Consider the following 16,860-nt stretch of genomic DNA (forward strand, 5'->3'; position numbering starts at 1 on the left):
CAACATGCTCCAAGATGTCATTTGGCCCCTGAATATCACAAAAATGGTTAACAAAATTATCGGAAAGTGATAGAAAGTTCAAACATGGCTCAGAACGGCGTATAACGTCATAATATCACGTTTTGGGCGCATTTTGTTTTTTATCTCCAACATGCTCCAAGATGTCATTTGGCGCATGAATATCACAAATATTGTCAACAGAATTATCGGAACCAAAAGTGATAGAAAGTTCAAACATGTCTCAGAACAGCGTATAACGTCATAATATCACGTTTTGGTCACATTTTGTTTTTTATCTCCAACTTGCTCCAAGATGTCATTTGGCCCCTGAATATCACAAAAATGGTCAACAGAATTATCGGAACCAAAAGTGATAGAAAGTTCAAACATGGCTCAGAACGGCGTATAACGTCATAATATCACGTTTTGGGCACATTTTGTTTTCTATCTCCAACATGCTCCAATGTGACATTTGGCATCTAAATATCACATATATGGTCGACAGAATTACCGGAACCAAAAGTGATAGAAAGTTCAAACATGTCTCAGAACGGCCTATAACGTCATAATATCACGTTTTGGGCACATTTTGTTTTTTATCTCCAACTTGCTCCAAGATGTCATTTGGCATCTAAATATCACATATATGGTCGACAGAATTACAGGAACCAAAAGTGATAGAAAGTTCAAACATGTCTCAGAACGGCGTATAACGTCATAATATCACGTTTTGGGCACATTTTGTTTTTTATCTCCAACATGCTCCAAGATGTCATTTGGCCCCTGAATATCACAAAAATGGTTAACAGAATTATCGGAACCAAAAGTGATAGAAAGTTCAAACATGGCTCAGAACGGCGTATAACGTCATAATATCACGTTTTGGGCACATTTTGTTTTTTGTCTCCAACATGCTCCAATATGTTATTTGGCCCCTGAATATCACAAATATGGTCAACAGAATTATCGGAACCAAAAGTGATAGAAAGTTCAAACATGTCTCAGAACGGCGTATAACGTCATAATATCACGTTTTGGGCACATTTTGTTTTTTATCTCCAACATGCTCCAAGATGTCATTTGGCCCCTGAATATCACAAAAATGGTTAACAGAATTATCGGAAAGTGATAGAAAGTTCAAACATGGCTCAGAACGGCGTATAACGTCATAATATCACGTTTTGGGCGCATTTTGTTTTTTATCTCCAACATGCTCCAAGATGTCATTTGGCCCCTGAATATCACAAAAATGGTTAACAGAATTATCGGAACCAAAAGTGATAGAAAGTTCAAACATGGCTCAGAACGGCGTATAACGTCATAATATCACGTTTTGGGCACATTTTGTTTTTTATCTCCAACATGCTCCAAGATGTCATTTGGCCCCTGAATATCACAAAAATGGTTAACAGAATTATCGGAAAGTGATAGAAAGTTCAAACATGGCTCAGAACGGCGTATAACGTCATAATATCACGTTTTGGGCACATTTTGTTTTTTATCTCCAACATGCTCCAAGATGTCATTTGGCCCCTGAATATCACAAAAATGGTTAACAAAATTATCGGAAAGTGATAGAAAGTTCAAACATGGCTCAGAACGGCGTATAACGTCATAATATCACGTTTTGGGCGCATTTTGTTTTTTATCTCCAACATGCTCCAAGATGTCATTTGGCGCATGAATATCACAAATATTGTCAACAGAATTATCGGAACCAAAAGTGATAGAAAGTTCAAACATGTCTCAGAACAGCGTATAACGTCATAATATCACGTTTTGGTCACATTTTGTTTTTTATCTCCAACTTGCTCCAAGATGTCATTTGGCCCCTGAATATCACAAAAATGGTCAACAGAATTATCGGAACCAAAAGTGATAGAAAGTTCAAACATGGCTCAGAACGGCGTATAACGTCATAATATCACGTTTTGGGCACATTTTGTTTTTTATCTCCAACATGCTCCAATGTGACATTTGGCATCTAAATATCACATATATGGTCGACAGAATTACCGGAACCAAAAGTGATAGAAAGTTCAAACATGTCTCAGAACGGCCTATAACGTCATAATATCACGTTTTGGGCACATTTTGTTTTTTATCTCCAACTTGCTCCAAGATGTCATTTGGCATCTAAATATCACATATATGGTCGACAGAATTACAGGAACCAAAAGTGATAGAAAGTTCAAACATGTCTGAGAACGGCGTATAACGTCATAATATCACGTTTTGGGCACATTTTGTTTTTTGTCTCCAACATGCTCCAATATGTTATTTGGCCCCTGAATATCACAAATATGGTCAACAGAATTATCGGAACCAAAAGTGATAGAAAGTTCAAACATGTCTCAGAACGGCGTATAACGTCATAATATCACGTTTTGGGCACATTTTGTTTTTTATCTCCAACATGCTCCAAGATGTCATTTGGCCCCTGAATATCACAAAAATGGTTAACAGAATTATCGGAAAGTGATAGAAAGTTCAAACATGGCTCAGAACGGCGTATAACGTCATAATATCACGTTTTGGGCGCATTTTGTTTTTTATCTCCAACATGCTCCAAGATGTCATTTGGCCCCTGAATATCACAAAAATGGTTAACAGAATTATCGGAACCAAAAGTGATAGAAAGTTCAAACATGGCTCAGAACGGCGTATAACGTCATAATATCACGTTTTGGGCACATTTTGTTTTTTATCTCCAACATGCTCCAAGATGTCATTTGGCCCCTGAATATCACAAAAATGGTTAACAGAATTATCGGAAAGTGATAGAAAGTTCAGACATGGCTCAGAACGGCGTATAACGTCATAATATCACGTTTTGGGCACATTTTGTTTTTTATCTCCAACATGCTCCAAGATGTCATTTGGCCCCTGAATATCACAAAAATGGTTAACAAAATTATCGGAAAGTGATAGAAAGTTCAAACATGGCTCAGAACGGCGTATAACGTCATAATATCACGTTTTGGGCGCATTTTGTTTTTTATCTCCAACATGCTCCAAGATGTCATTTGGCGCATGAATATCACAAATATTGTCAACAGAATTATCGGAACCAAAAGTGATAGAAAGTTCAAACATGTCTCAGAACAGCGTATAACGTCATAATATCACGTTTTGGTCACATTTTGTTTTTTATCTCCAACTTGCTCCAAGATGTCATTTGGCCCCTGAATATCACAAAAATGGTCAACAGAATTATCGGAACCAAAAGTGATAGAAAGTTCAAACATGGCTCAGAACGGCGTATAACGTCATAATATCACGTTTTGGGCACATTTTGTTTTCTATCTCCAACATGCTCCAATGTGACATTTGGCATCTAAATATCACATATATGGTCGACAGAATTACCGGAACCAAAAGTGATAGAAAGTTCAAACATGTCTCAGAACGGCCTATAACGTCATAATATCACGTTTTGGGCACATTTTGTTTTTTATCTCCAACTTGCTCCAAGATGTCATTTGGCATCTAAATATCACATATATGGTCGACAGAATTACAGGAACCAAAAGTGATAGAAAGTTCAAACATGTCTCAGAACGGCGTATAACGTCATAATATCACGTTTTGGGCACATTTTGTTTTTTATCTCCAACATGCTCCAAGATGTCATTTGGCCCCTGAATATCACAAAAATGGTTAACAGAATTATCGGAACCAAAAGTGATAGAAAGTTCAAACATGGCTCAGAACGGCGTATAACGTCATAATATCACGTTTTGGGCACATTTTGTTTTTTGTCTCCAACATGCTCCAATATGTTATTTGGCCCCTGAATATCACAAATATGGTCAACAGAATTATCGGAACCAAAAGTGATAGAAAGTTCAAACATGTCTCAGAACGGCGTATAACGTCATAATATCACGTTTTGGGCACATTTTGTTTTTTATCTCCAACATGCTCCAAGATGTCATTTGGCCCCTGAATATCACAAAAATGGTCAACAGAATTATCGGAACCAAAAGTGATAGAAAGTTCAAACATGTCTCAGAACAGCGTATAACGTCATAATATCACGTTTTGGTCACATTTTGTTTTTTATCTCCAACTTGCTCCAAGATGTCATTTGGCCCCTGAATATCACAAAAATGGTCAACAGAATTATCGGAACCAAAAGTGATAGAAAGTTCAAACATGGCTCAGAACGGCGTATAACGTCATAATATCACGTTTTGGGCACATTTTGTTTTTTATCTCCAACATGCTCCAATGTGACATTTGGCATCTAAATATCACATATATGGTCGACAGAATTACCGGAACCAAAAGTGATAGAAAGTTCAAACATGTCTCAGAACGGCCTATAACGTCATAATATCACGTTTTGGGCACATTTTGTTTTTTATCTCCAACTTGCTCCAAGATGTCATTTGGCATCTAAATATCACATATATGGTCGACAGAATTACAGGAACCAAAAGTGATAGAAAGTTCAAACATGTCTCAGAACGGCGTATAACGTCATAATATCACGTTTTGGGCACATTTTGTTTTTTATCTCCAACATGCTCCAAGATGTCATTAGGCCCCTGAATATCACAAAAATGGTTAACAGAATTATCGGAACCAAAAGTGATAGAAAGTTCAAACATGGCTCAGAACGGCGTATAACGTCATAATATCACGTTTTGGGCACATTTTGTTTTTTGTCTCCAACATGCTCCAATATGTTATTTGGCCCCTGAATATCACAAATATGGTCAACAGAATTATCGGAACCAAAAGTGATAGAAAGTTCAAACATGTCTCAGAACGGCGTATAACGTCATAATATCACGTTTTGGGCACATTTTGTTTTTTATCTCCAACATGCTCCAAGATGTCATTTGGCCCCTGAATATCACAAAAATGGTTAACAGAATTATCGGAAAGTGATAGAAAGTTCAAACATGGCTCAGAACGGCGTATAACGTCATAATATCACGTTTTGGGCGCATTTTGTTTTTTATCTCCAACATGCTCCAAGATGTCATTTGGCCCCTGAATATCACAAAAATGGTTAACAGAATTATCGGAACCAAAAGTGATAGAAAGTTCAAACATGGCTCAGAACGGCGTATAACGTCATAATATCAATCACGTTTTGGGCGCATTTTGTTTTTTATCTCCAACATGCTCCAAGATGTCATTTGGCGCCTGAATATCACAAAAATGGTCAACAGAATTATCGGAACCAAAAGTGATAGAAAGTTCAAACATGGCTCAGAACGGCGTATAACGTCATAATATCACGTTTTGGGCACATTTTGTTTTTTATCTCCAACATGCTCCAATGTGACATTTGGCATCTAAATATCACATATATGGTCGACAGAATTACCGGAACCAAAAGTGATAGAAAGTTCAAACATGTCTCAGAACGGCGTATAACGTCATAATATCACGTTTTGTTCACATTTTGTTTTTTATCTCCAACATGCTCCAAGATGTCATTTGGCCCCTGAATATCACAAAAATGGTTAACAGAATTATCGGAACCAAAAGTGATAGAAAGTTCAAACATGGCACAGAACGGCGTATAACGTCATAATATCACGTTTTGGGCACATTTTGTTTTTTGTCTCCAACATGCTCCAATATGTTATTTGGCCCCTGAATATCACAAATATGGTCAACAGAATTATCGGAACCAAAAGTGATAGAAAGTTCAAACATGTCTCAGAACGGCGTATAACGTCATAATATCACGTTTTGGGCACATTTTGTTTTTTATCTCCAACATGCTCCAAGATGTCATTTGGCCCCTGAATATCACAAAAATGGTCAACAGAATTATCGGAACCAAAAGTGATAGAAAGTTCAAACATGTCTCAGAACAGCGTATAACGTCATAATATCACGTTTTGGTCACATTTTGTTTTTTATCTCCAACTTGCTCCAAGATGTCATTTGGCCCCTGAATATCACAAAAATGGTCAACAGAATTATCGGAACCAAAAGTGATAGAAAGTTCAAACATGGCTCAGAACGGCGTATAACGTCATAATATCACGTTTTGGGCACATTTTGTTTTTTATCTCCAACATGCTCCAATGTGACATTTGGCATCTAAATATCACATATATGGTCGACAGAATTACCGGAACCAAAAGTGATAGAAAGTTCAAACATGTCTCAGAACGGCCTATAACGTCATAATATCACGTTTTGGGCACATTTTGTTTTTTATCTCCAACTTGCTCCAAGATGTCATTTGGCATCTAAATATCACATATATGGTCGACAGAATTACAGGAACCAAAAGTGATAGAAAGTTCAAACATGTCTCAGAACGGCGTATAACGTCATAATATCACGTTTTGGGCACATTTTGTTTTTTATCTCCAACATGCTCCAAGATGTCATTTGGCCCCTGAATATCACAAAAATGGTTAACAGAATTATCGGAACCAAAAGTGATAGAAAGTTCAAACATGGCTCAGAACGGCGTATAACGTCATAATATCACGTTTTGGGCACATTTTGTTTTTTGTCTCCAACATGCTCCAATATGTTATTTGGCCCCTGAATATCACAAATATGGTCAACAGAATTATCGGAACCAAAAGTGATAGAAAGTTCAAACATGTCTCAGAACGGCGTATAACGTCATAATATCACGTTTTGGGCACATTTTGTTTTTTATCTCCAACATGCTCCAAGATGTCATTTGGCCCCTGAATATCACAAAAATGGTTAACAGAATTATCGGAAAGTGATAGAAAGTTCAAACATGGCTCAGAACGGCGTATAACGTCATAATATCACGTTTTGGGCGCATTTTGTTTTTTATCTCCAACATGCTCCAAGATGTCATTTGGCCCCTGAATATCACAAAAATGGTTAACAGAATTATCGGAACCAAAAGTGATAGAAAGTTCAAACATGGCTCAGAACGGCGTATAACGTCATAATATCAATCACGTTTTGGGCGCATTTTGTTTTTTATCTCCAACATGCTCCAAGATGTCATTTGGCGCCTGAATATCACAAAAATGGTCAACAGAATTATCGGAACCAAAAGTGATAGAAAGTTCAAACATGGCTCAGAACGGCGTATAACGTCATAATATCACGTTTTGGGCACATTTTGTTTTTTATCTCCAACATGCTCCAATGTGACATTTGGCATCTAAATATCACATATATGGTCGACAGAATTACCGGAACCAAAAGTGATAGAAAGTTCAAACATGTCTCAGAACGGCGTATAACGTCATAATATCACGTTTTGTTCACATTTTGTTTTTTATCTCCAACATGCTCCAAGATGTCATTTGGCCCCTGAATATCACAAATATGGTCAACAGAATTATCGGAACCAAAAGTGATAGAAAGTTCAAACATGTCTCAGAACGGCGTATAACGTCATAATATCACGTTTTGGGCACATTTTGTTTTTTATCTCCAACTTGCTCCAAGATGTCATTTGGCGCCTGAATATCACAAATATGGTCAACAGAATTATCGGAACCAAAAGTGATAGAAAGTTCAAACATGTCTCAGAACGGCGTATAACGTCATAATATAGCGTTTTGGGCACATTTTGTTTTTTATCTCCAACATGCTCCTATGTGACATTTGGCATCCAAATATCACATATATGGTCGACAGAATTACCGGAACCAAAAGTGATAGAAAGTTCAAACATGTCGCAGAACGGCGTATAACGTCATAATATCACGTTTTGGGCACATTTTGTTTTTTATCTCCAACATGCTCCAATATGTTATTTGGCCCCTGAATATCACAAATATGGTCAACAGAATTATAGGAACCAAAAATGATAGAAAGTTCAAACATGGCTCAGAACAGCGTATAACGTCATAATATCACGTTTTGGGCACATTTTGTTTTTTATCTCCAACATGCTCCAAGATGTCATTTGGCGCCTGAATATCACAAATATGGTCAACAGAATTATCGGAACCAAAAGTGATAGAAAGTTCAAACATGTCTCAGAACGGCGTATAACGTCATAATATAGCGTTTTGGGCACATTTTGTTTTTTATCTCCAACATGCTCCTATGTGACATTTGGCATCCAAATATCACATATATGGTCGACAAAATTACCGGAACCAAAAGTGATAGAAAGTTCAAACATGTCTCAGAACGGCGTATAACGTCATAATATCACGTTTTGGGCACATTTTGTTTTTTATCTCCAACATGCTCCAAGATGCCATTTGGCGCCTGAATATCACAAATATGGTCAACGGAATTATCGGAACCAAAAGTGATAGAAAGTTCAAACATGTCTCAGAACGGCGTATAACGTCATAATATCACGTTTTGGGCACATTTTGTTTTTTATCTCCAACATGCTCCAAGATGTCATTTGGCGCCTGAATATCACAAATATGGTCAACAGAATTATCGGAAACAAAAGTGATAGAAATGATGTCTCAGAACGGCGTATAACGTCATAATATAACGTTTTGGGCATATTTTGTTTTTTATCTCCAACATGCTCCAATGTGACATTTGGCATCTAAATATCACATATATGGTCGACAGAATTACCGGAACCAAAAGTGATAGAAAGTTCAAACATGTCTCAGAACGGCGTATAACGTCATAATATCACGTTTTGGGCACATTTTGTTTTTTATCTATAACATGCTCCAAGATGCCATTTGGCGCCTGAATATCACAAAAATGGTCAACAGAATTATCGGAACCAAAAGTGATAGAAAGTTCAAACATGTCTCAGAACGGCGTATAACGTCATAATATCACGTTTTGGGCACATTTTGTTTTTTATCTCCAACATGCTCCAAGATGTCATTTGGCGCCTGAATATCACAAATATGGTCAACAGAATTATCGGAACCAAAAGTGATAGAAATGATGTCTCAGAACGGCGTATAACGTCATAATATAACGTTTTGGGCATATTTTGTTTTTTATCTCCAACATGCTCCAATATGTTATTTGGCCCCTGAATATCACAAATATGGTCAACAGAATTATCGGAACCAAAAGTGATAGAAAGTTCAAACATGTTTCAGAACGGCGTATAACGTCATAATATCACGCTTTGGGCACATTTTGTTTTTTATCTCCAACATGCTCCAAGATGTCATTTGGCGCCTGAATATCACAAATATGGTCAACAGAATTATCGGAACCAAAAGTGATAGAAATGATGTCTCAGAACGGCGTATAACGTCATAATAAAACGTTTTGGGCATATTTTGTTTTTTATCTCCAACATGCTCCAATGCGACATTTGGCATCTAAATATCACATATATGGTCGACAGAATTACCGGAACCAAAAGTGATAGAAAGTTCAAACATGTCTCAGAACGGCGTATAACGTCATAATATCACGTTTTGGGCACATTTTGTTTTTTATCTATAACATGCTCCAAGATGCCATTTGGCGCCTGAATATCACAAAAATGGTCAACAGAATTATCGGAACCAAAAGTGATAGAAAGTTCAAACATGTCTCAGAACGGCGCATAACGTCATAATATCACGTTTTGGGCACATTTTGTTTTTTATCTCCAACATGCTCCAATATGTTATTTGGCCCCTGAATATCACAAATATGGTCAACAGAATTATCGGAACCAAAAGTGATAGAAAGTTCAAACATGTTTCAGAACGGCGTATAACGTCATAATATCACGTTTTGGGCACATTTTGTTTTTTATCTCCAACATGCTCCAAGATGTCATTTGGCGCCTGAATATCACAAATATGGTCAACAGAATTATCGGAACCAAAAGTGATAGAAAGTGCAAACATGGCTCAGAACGGCGTATAACGTCATAATATCACGTTTTGGGCACATTTTGTTTTTTATCTCCAACATGCTCCAAGATTTCATTTGGCGCCTGAATATCACAAATATGGTCAACAGAATTATCGGAACCAAAAGTGATAGAAAGTTCAAACATGTCTCAGAACGGCGTATAACGTCATAATCTCACGTTTTGGGCGCATTTTGTTTTTTATCTCCAACATGCTCCAAGATATCATTTGGCGCCTGAATATCACAAATATGATCAACAGAATTATCGGAACCAAAAGTGATAGAAAGTTCAAACATGCCTCAGAACGGCGTATAACCTCATAATATAACGTTTTGGGTACATTTTGTTTTTTATCTCCAACATGCTCCAAGATGTCATTTGGCGCCTGAATATCACAAATATGGTCAACAGAATTATCGGAACCAAAAGTGATAGAAAGTTCAAACATGGCTCAGAACGGCGTATAACGTCATAATGTCACGTTTTGGGCGCATTTTGTTTTTTATCTCCAACATGCTCCAAAATGTCATTTGGCGCCTGAATATCACAAATATGGTCAACAGAATTATCGGAACCAAAAGTGATAGAAAGTTCAAACATGCCTCAGAACGGCGTATAACGTCATAATATAACGTTTTGGGCACATTTTGTTTTTTATCTCCAACATGCTCCAAGATGTCATTTGGTGACTGAATATCACAAATCTGGTCAACAGAATTATCGGAACCAAAAGTGATAGAAAGTTCAAACATCGCTCAGAACGGCGTATAACGTCATAATATCACGTTTTGGGCACATTTTGTTTTTTATCTCCAACATGCTCCAAGATGTCATTTGGCGCCTGAATATCACAAATATGGTCAACAGAATTATCGGAACCAAAAGTGATAGAAAGTGCAAACATGGCTCAGAACGGCGTATAACGTCATAATATCACGTTTTGGGCACATTTTGTTTTTTATCTCCAACATGCTCCAAGATTTCATTTGGCGCCTGAATATCACAAATATGGTCAACAGAATTATCGGAACCAAAAGTGATAGAAAGTTCAAACATGTCTCAGAACGGCGTATAACGTCATAATCTCACGTTTTGGGCGCATTTTGTTTTTTATCTCCAACATGCTCCAAGATATCATTTGGCGCCTGAATATCACAAATATGGTCAACAGAATTATCGGAACCAAAAGTGATAGAAAGTTCAAACATGCCTCAGAACGGCGTATAACCTCATAATATAACGTTTTGGGTACATTTTGTTTTTTATCTCCAACATGCTCCAAGATGTCATTTGGCGCCTGAATATCACAAATATGGTCAACAGAATTATCGGAACCAAAAGTGATAGAAAGTTCAAACATGGCTCAGAACGGCGTATAACGTCATAATGTCACGTTTTGGGCGCATTTTGTTTTTTATCTCCAACATGCTCCAAAATGTCATTTGGCGCCTGAATATCACAAATATGGTCAACAGAATTATCGGAACCAAAAGTGATAGAAAGTTCAAACATGCCTCAGAACGGCGTATAACGTCATAATATAACGTTTTGGGCACATTTTGTTTTTTATCTCCAACATGCTCCAAGATGTCATTTGGTGACTGAATATCACAAATCTGGTCAACAGAATTATCGGAACCAAAAGTGATAGAAAGTTCAAACATCGCTCAGAACGGCGTATAACGTCATAATATCACGTTTTGGGCACATTTTGTTTTTTATCTCCAACATGCTCCAAGATGTCATTTGGCGCCTGAATATCACAAATATGGTCAACAGAATTATCGGAACCAAAAGTGATAGAAAGTTCAAACATGTTTCAGAACGGCGTATAACGTCATAATATCACGTTTTGGGCACATTTTGTTTTTTATCTCCAACATGCTCCAAGATGTCATTTGGCGACTGAATATCACAAATATGGTCAACAGAATTATCGGAACCAAAAGTGATAGAAAGTTCAAACATGTCTCAGAACGGCGTATAACGTCATAATATAGCGTTTTGGGTACATTTTGTTTTTTATCTCCAACATGCTCCAAGATGTCATTTGGCGCCTGAATATCACAAATATGGTCAACAGAATTATAGGAACCAAAAGTGATAGAAAGTGCAAACATGGCTCAGAACGGCGTATAACGTCATTATATCACGTTTTGGGCACATTTTGTTTTTTATCTCCAACATGCTCCAAGATTTCATTTGGCGCCTGAATATCACAAATATGGTCAACAGAATTATCGGAACCAAAAGTGATAGAAAGTTCAAACATGTCTCAGAACGGCGTATAACGTCATAATCTCACGTTTTGGGCGCATTTTGTTTTTTATCTCCAACATGCTCCAAGATATCATTTGGCGCCTGAATATCACAAATATGGTCAACAGAATTATCGGAACCAAAAGTGATAGAAAGTTCAAACATGCCTCAGAACGGCGTATAACCTCATAATATAACGTTTTGGGTACATTTTGTTTTTTATCTCCAACATGCTCCAAGATGTCATTTGGCGCCTGAATATCACAAATATGGTCAACAGAATTATCGGAACCAAAAGTGATAGAAAGTTCAAACATGGCTCAGAACGGCGTATAACGTCATAATGTCACGTTTTGGGCGCATTTTGTTTTTTATCTCCAACATGCTCCAAGATGTCATTTGGCGCCTGAATATCACAAAAATGGTCAACAGAATTATCGGAACCAAAAGTGATAGAAAGTTCAAATATGCCTCAGAACGGCGTATGACGTCATAATATAACGTTTTGGGCACATTTTGTTTTTTATCTCCAACATGCTCCAAAATGTCATTTGGCGCCTGAATATCACAAATATGGTCAACAGAATTATCGGAACCAAAAGTGATAGAAAGTTCAAACATGCCTCAGAACGGCGTATAACGTCATAATATAACGTTTTGGGCACATTTTGTTTTTTATCTCCAACATGCTCCAAGATGTCATTTGGTGACTGAATATCACAAATCTGGTCAACAGAATTATCGGAACCAAAAGTGATAGAAAGTTCAAACATCGCTCAGAACGGCGTATAACGTCATAATATCACGTTTTGGGCACATTTTGTTTTTTATCTCCAACATGCTCCAAGATGTCATTTGGCGCCTGAATATCACAAATATGGTCAACAGAATTATCGGAACCAAAAGTTATAGAAAGTTCAAACATGGCTCAGAACGGCGTATAACGTCATAATGTCACGTTTTGGGCGCATTTTGTTTTTTATCTCCAACATGCTCCAAGATGTCATTTGGCGCCTGAATATCACAAAAATGGTCAACAGAATTATCGGAACCAAAAGTGATAGAAAGTTCAAATATGCCTCAGAACGGCGTATGACGTCATAATATAACGTTTTGGGCACATTTTGTTTTTTATCTCCAACATGCTCCAAAATGTCATTTGGCGCCTGAATATCACAAATATGGTCAACAGAATTATCGGAACCAAAAGTGATAGAAAGTTCAAACATGCCTCAGAACGGCGTATAACGTCATAATATAACGTTTTGGGCACATTTTGTTTTTTATCTCCAACATGCTCCAAGATGTCATTTGGTGACTGAATATCACAAATCTGGTCAACAGAATTATCGGAACCAAAAGTGATAGAAAGTTCAAATATGCCTCAGAACGGCGTATGACGTCATAATATAACGTTTTGGGCACATTTTGTTTTTTATCTCCAACATGCTCCAAAATGTCATTTGGCGCCTGAATATCACAAATATGGTCAACAGAATTATCGGAACCAAAAGTGATAGAAAGTTCAAACATGCCTCAGAACGGCGTATAACGTCATAATATAACGTTTTGGGCACATTTTGTTTTTTATCTCCAACATGCTCCAAGATGTCATTTGGTGACTGAATATCACAAATCTGGTCAACAGAATTATCGGAACCAAAAGTGATAGAAAGTTCAAACATCGCTCAGAACGGCGTATAACGTCATAATATCACGTTTTGGGCACATTTTGTTTTTTATCTCCAACATGCTCCAAGATGTCATTTGGCGCCTGAATATCACAAATATGGTCAACAGAATTATCGGAACCAAAAGTGATAGAAAGTTCAAACATGGCTCAGAACGGCGTATAACGTCATAATGTCACGTTTTGGGCGCATTTTGTTTTTTATCTCCAACATGCTCCAAGATGTCATTTGGCGCCTGAATATCACAAAAATGGTCAACAGAATTATCGGAACCAAAAGTGATAGAAAGTTCAAATATGCCTCAGAACGGCGTATGACGTCATAATATAACGTTTTGGGCACATTTTGTTTTTTATCTCCAACATGCTCCAAGATGTCATTTGGCGCCTGAATATCACAAATATGGTCAACAGAATTATCGGAACCAAAAGTGATAGAAAGTTCAAACATGGCTCAGAACGGCGTATAACGTCATAATGTCACGTTTTGGGCGCATTTTGTTTTTTATCTCCAACATGCTCCAAGATGTCATTTGGCGCCTGAATATCACAAATATGGTCAACAGAATTATCGGAAACAAAAGTGATAGAAATGATGTCTCAGAACGGCGTATAACGTCATAATATAACGTTTTGGGCATATTTTGTTTTTTATCTCCAACATGCTCCAATGTGACATTTGGCATCTAAATATCACATATATGGTCGACAGAATTACCGGAACCAAAAGTGATAGAAAGTTCAAACATGTCTCAGAACGGCGTATAACGTCATAATATCACGTTTTGGGCACATTTTGTTTTTTATCTATAACATGCTCCAAGATGCCATTTGGCGCCTGAATATCACAAAAATGGTCAACAGAATTATCGGAACCAAAAGTGATAGAAAGTTCAAACATGTCTCAGAACGGCGTATAACGTCATAATATCACGTTTTGGGCACATTTTGTTTTTTATCTCCAACATGCTCCAAGATGTCATTTGGCGCCTGAATATCACAAATATGGTCAACAGAATTATCGGAACCAAAAGTGATAGAAATGATGTCTCAGAACGGCGTATAACGTCATAATATAACGTTTTGGGCATATTTTGTTTTTTATCTCCAACATGCTCCAATATGTTATTTGGCCCCTGAATATCACAAATATGGTCAACAGAATTATCGGAACCAAAAGTGATAGAAAGTTCAAACATGTTTCAGAACGGCGTATAACGTCATAATATCACGCTTTGGGCACATTTTGTTTTTTATCTCCAACATGCTCCAAGATGTCATTTGGCGCCTGAATATCACAAATATGGTCAACAGAATTATCGGAACCAAAAGTGATAGAAATGATGTCTCAGAACGGCGTATAACGTCATAATAAAACGTTTTGGGCATATTTTGTTTTTTATCTCCAACATGCTCCAATGCGACATTTGGCATCTAAATATCACATATATGGTCGACAGAATTACCGGAACCAAAAGTGATAGAAAGTTCAAACATGTCTCAGAACGGCGTATAACGTCATAATATCACGTTTTGGGCACATTTTGTTTTTTATCTATAACATGCTCCAAGATGCCATTTGGCGCCTGAATATCACAAAAATGGTCAACAGAATTATCGGAACCAAAAGTGATAGAAAGTTCAAACATGTCTCAGAACGGCGTATAACGTCATAATATCACGTTTTGGGCACATTTTGTTTTTTATCTCCAACATGCTCCAATATGTTATTTGGCCCCTGAATATCACAAATATGGTCAACAGAATTATCGGAACCAAAAGTGATAGAAAGTTCAAACATGTTTCAGAACGGCGTATAACGTCATAATATCACGTTTTGGGCACATTTTGTTTTTTATCTCCAACATGCTCCAAGATGTCATTTGGCGCCTGAATATCACAAATATGGTCAACAGAATTATCGGAACCAAAAGTGATAGAAAGTGCAAACATGGCTCAGAACGGCGTATAACGTCATAATATCACGTTTTGGGCACATTTTGTTTTTTATCTCCAACATGCTCCAAGATTTCATTTGGCGCCTGAATATCACAAATATGGTCAACAGAATTATCGGAACCAAAAGTGATAGAAAGTTCAAACATGTCTCAGAACGGCGTATAACGTCATAATCTCACGTTTTGGGCGCATTTTGTTTTTTATCTCCAACATGCTCCAAGATATCATTTGGCGCCTGAATATCACAAATATGGTCAACAGAATTATCGGAACCAAAAGTGATAGAAAGTTCAAACATGCCTCAGAACGGCGTATAACCTCATAATATAACGTTTTGGGTACATTTTGTTTTTTATCTCCAACATGCTCCAAGATGTCATTTGGCGCCTGAATATCACAAATATGGTCAACAGAATTATCGGAACCAAAAGTGATAGAAAGTTCAAACATGGCTCAGAACGGCGTATAACGTCATAATGTCACGTTTTGGGCGCATTTTGTTTTTTATCTCCAACATGCTCCAAAATGTCATTTGGCGCCTGAATATCACAAATATGGTCAACAGAATTATCGGAACCAAAAGTGATAGAAAGTTCAAACATGCCTCAGAACGGCGTATAACGTCATAATATAACGTTTTGGGCACATTTTGTTTTTTATCTCCAACATGCTCCAAGATGTCATTTGGTGACTGAATATCACAAATCTGGTCAACAGAATTATCGGAACCAAAAGTGATAGAAAGTTCAAACATCGCTCAGAACGGCGTATAACGTCATAATATCACGTTTTGGGCACATTTTGTTTTTTATCTCCAACATGCTCCAAGATGTCATTTGGCGCCTGAATATCACAAATATGGTCAACAGAATTATCGGAACCAAAAGTGATAGAAAGTTCAAACATGTTTCAGAACGGCGTATAACGTCATAATATCACGTTTTGGGCACATTTTGTTTTTTATCTCCAACATGCTCCAAGATGTCATTTGGCGCCTGAATATCACAAATATGGTCAACAGAATTATCGGAACCAAAAGTGATAGAAAGTTCAAACATGTCTCAGAACGGCGTATAACGTCATAATATAGCGTTTTGGGTACATTTTGTTTTTTATCTCCAACATGCTCCAAGATGTCATTTGGCGCCTGAATATCACAAATATGGTCAACAGAATTATA

Source organism: Onthophagus taurus, chromosome 11 (genome assembly GCF_036711975.1).
Source record: "Onthophagus taurus isolate NC chromosome 11, IU_Otau_3.0, whole genome shotgun sequence".
Taxonomy (NCBI): Eukaryota; Metazoa; Arthropoda; class Insecta; order Coleoptera; family Scarabaeidae; genus Onthophagus; species Onthophagus taurus.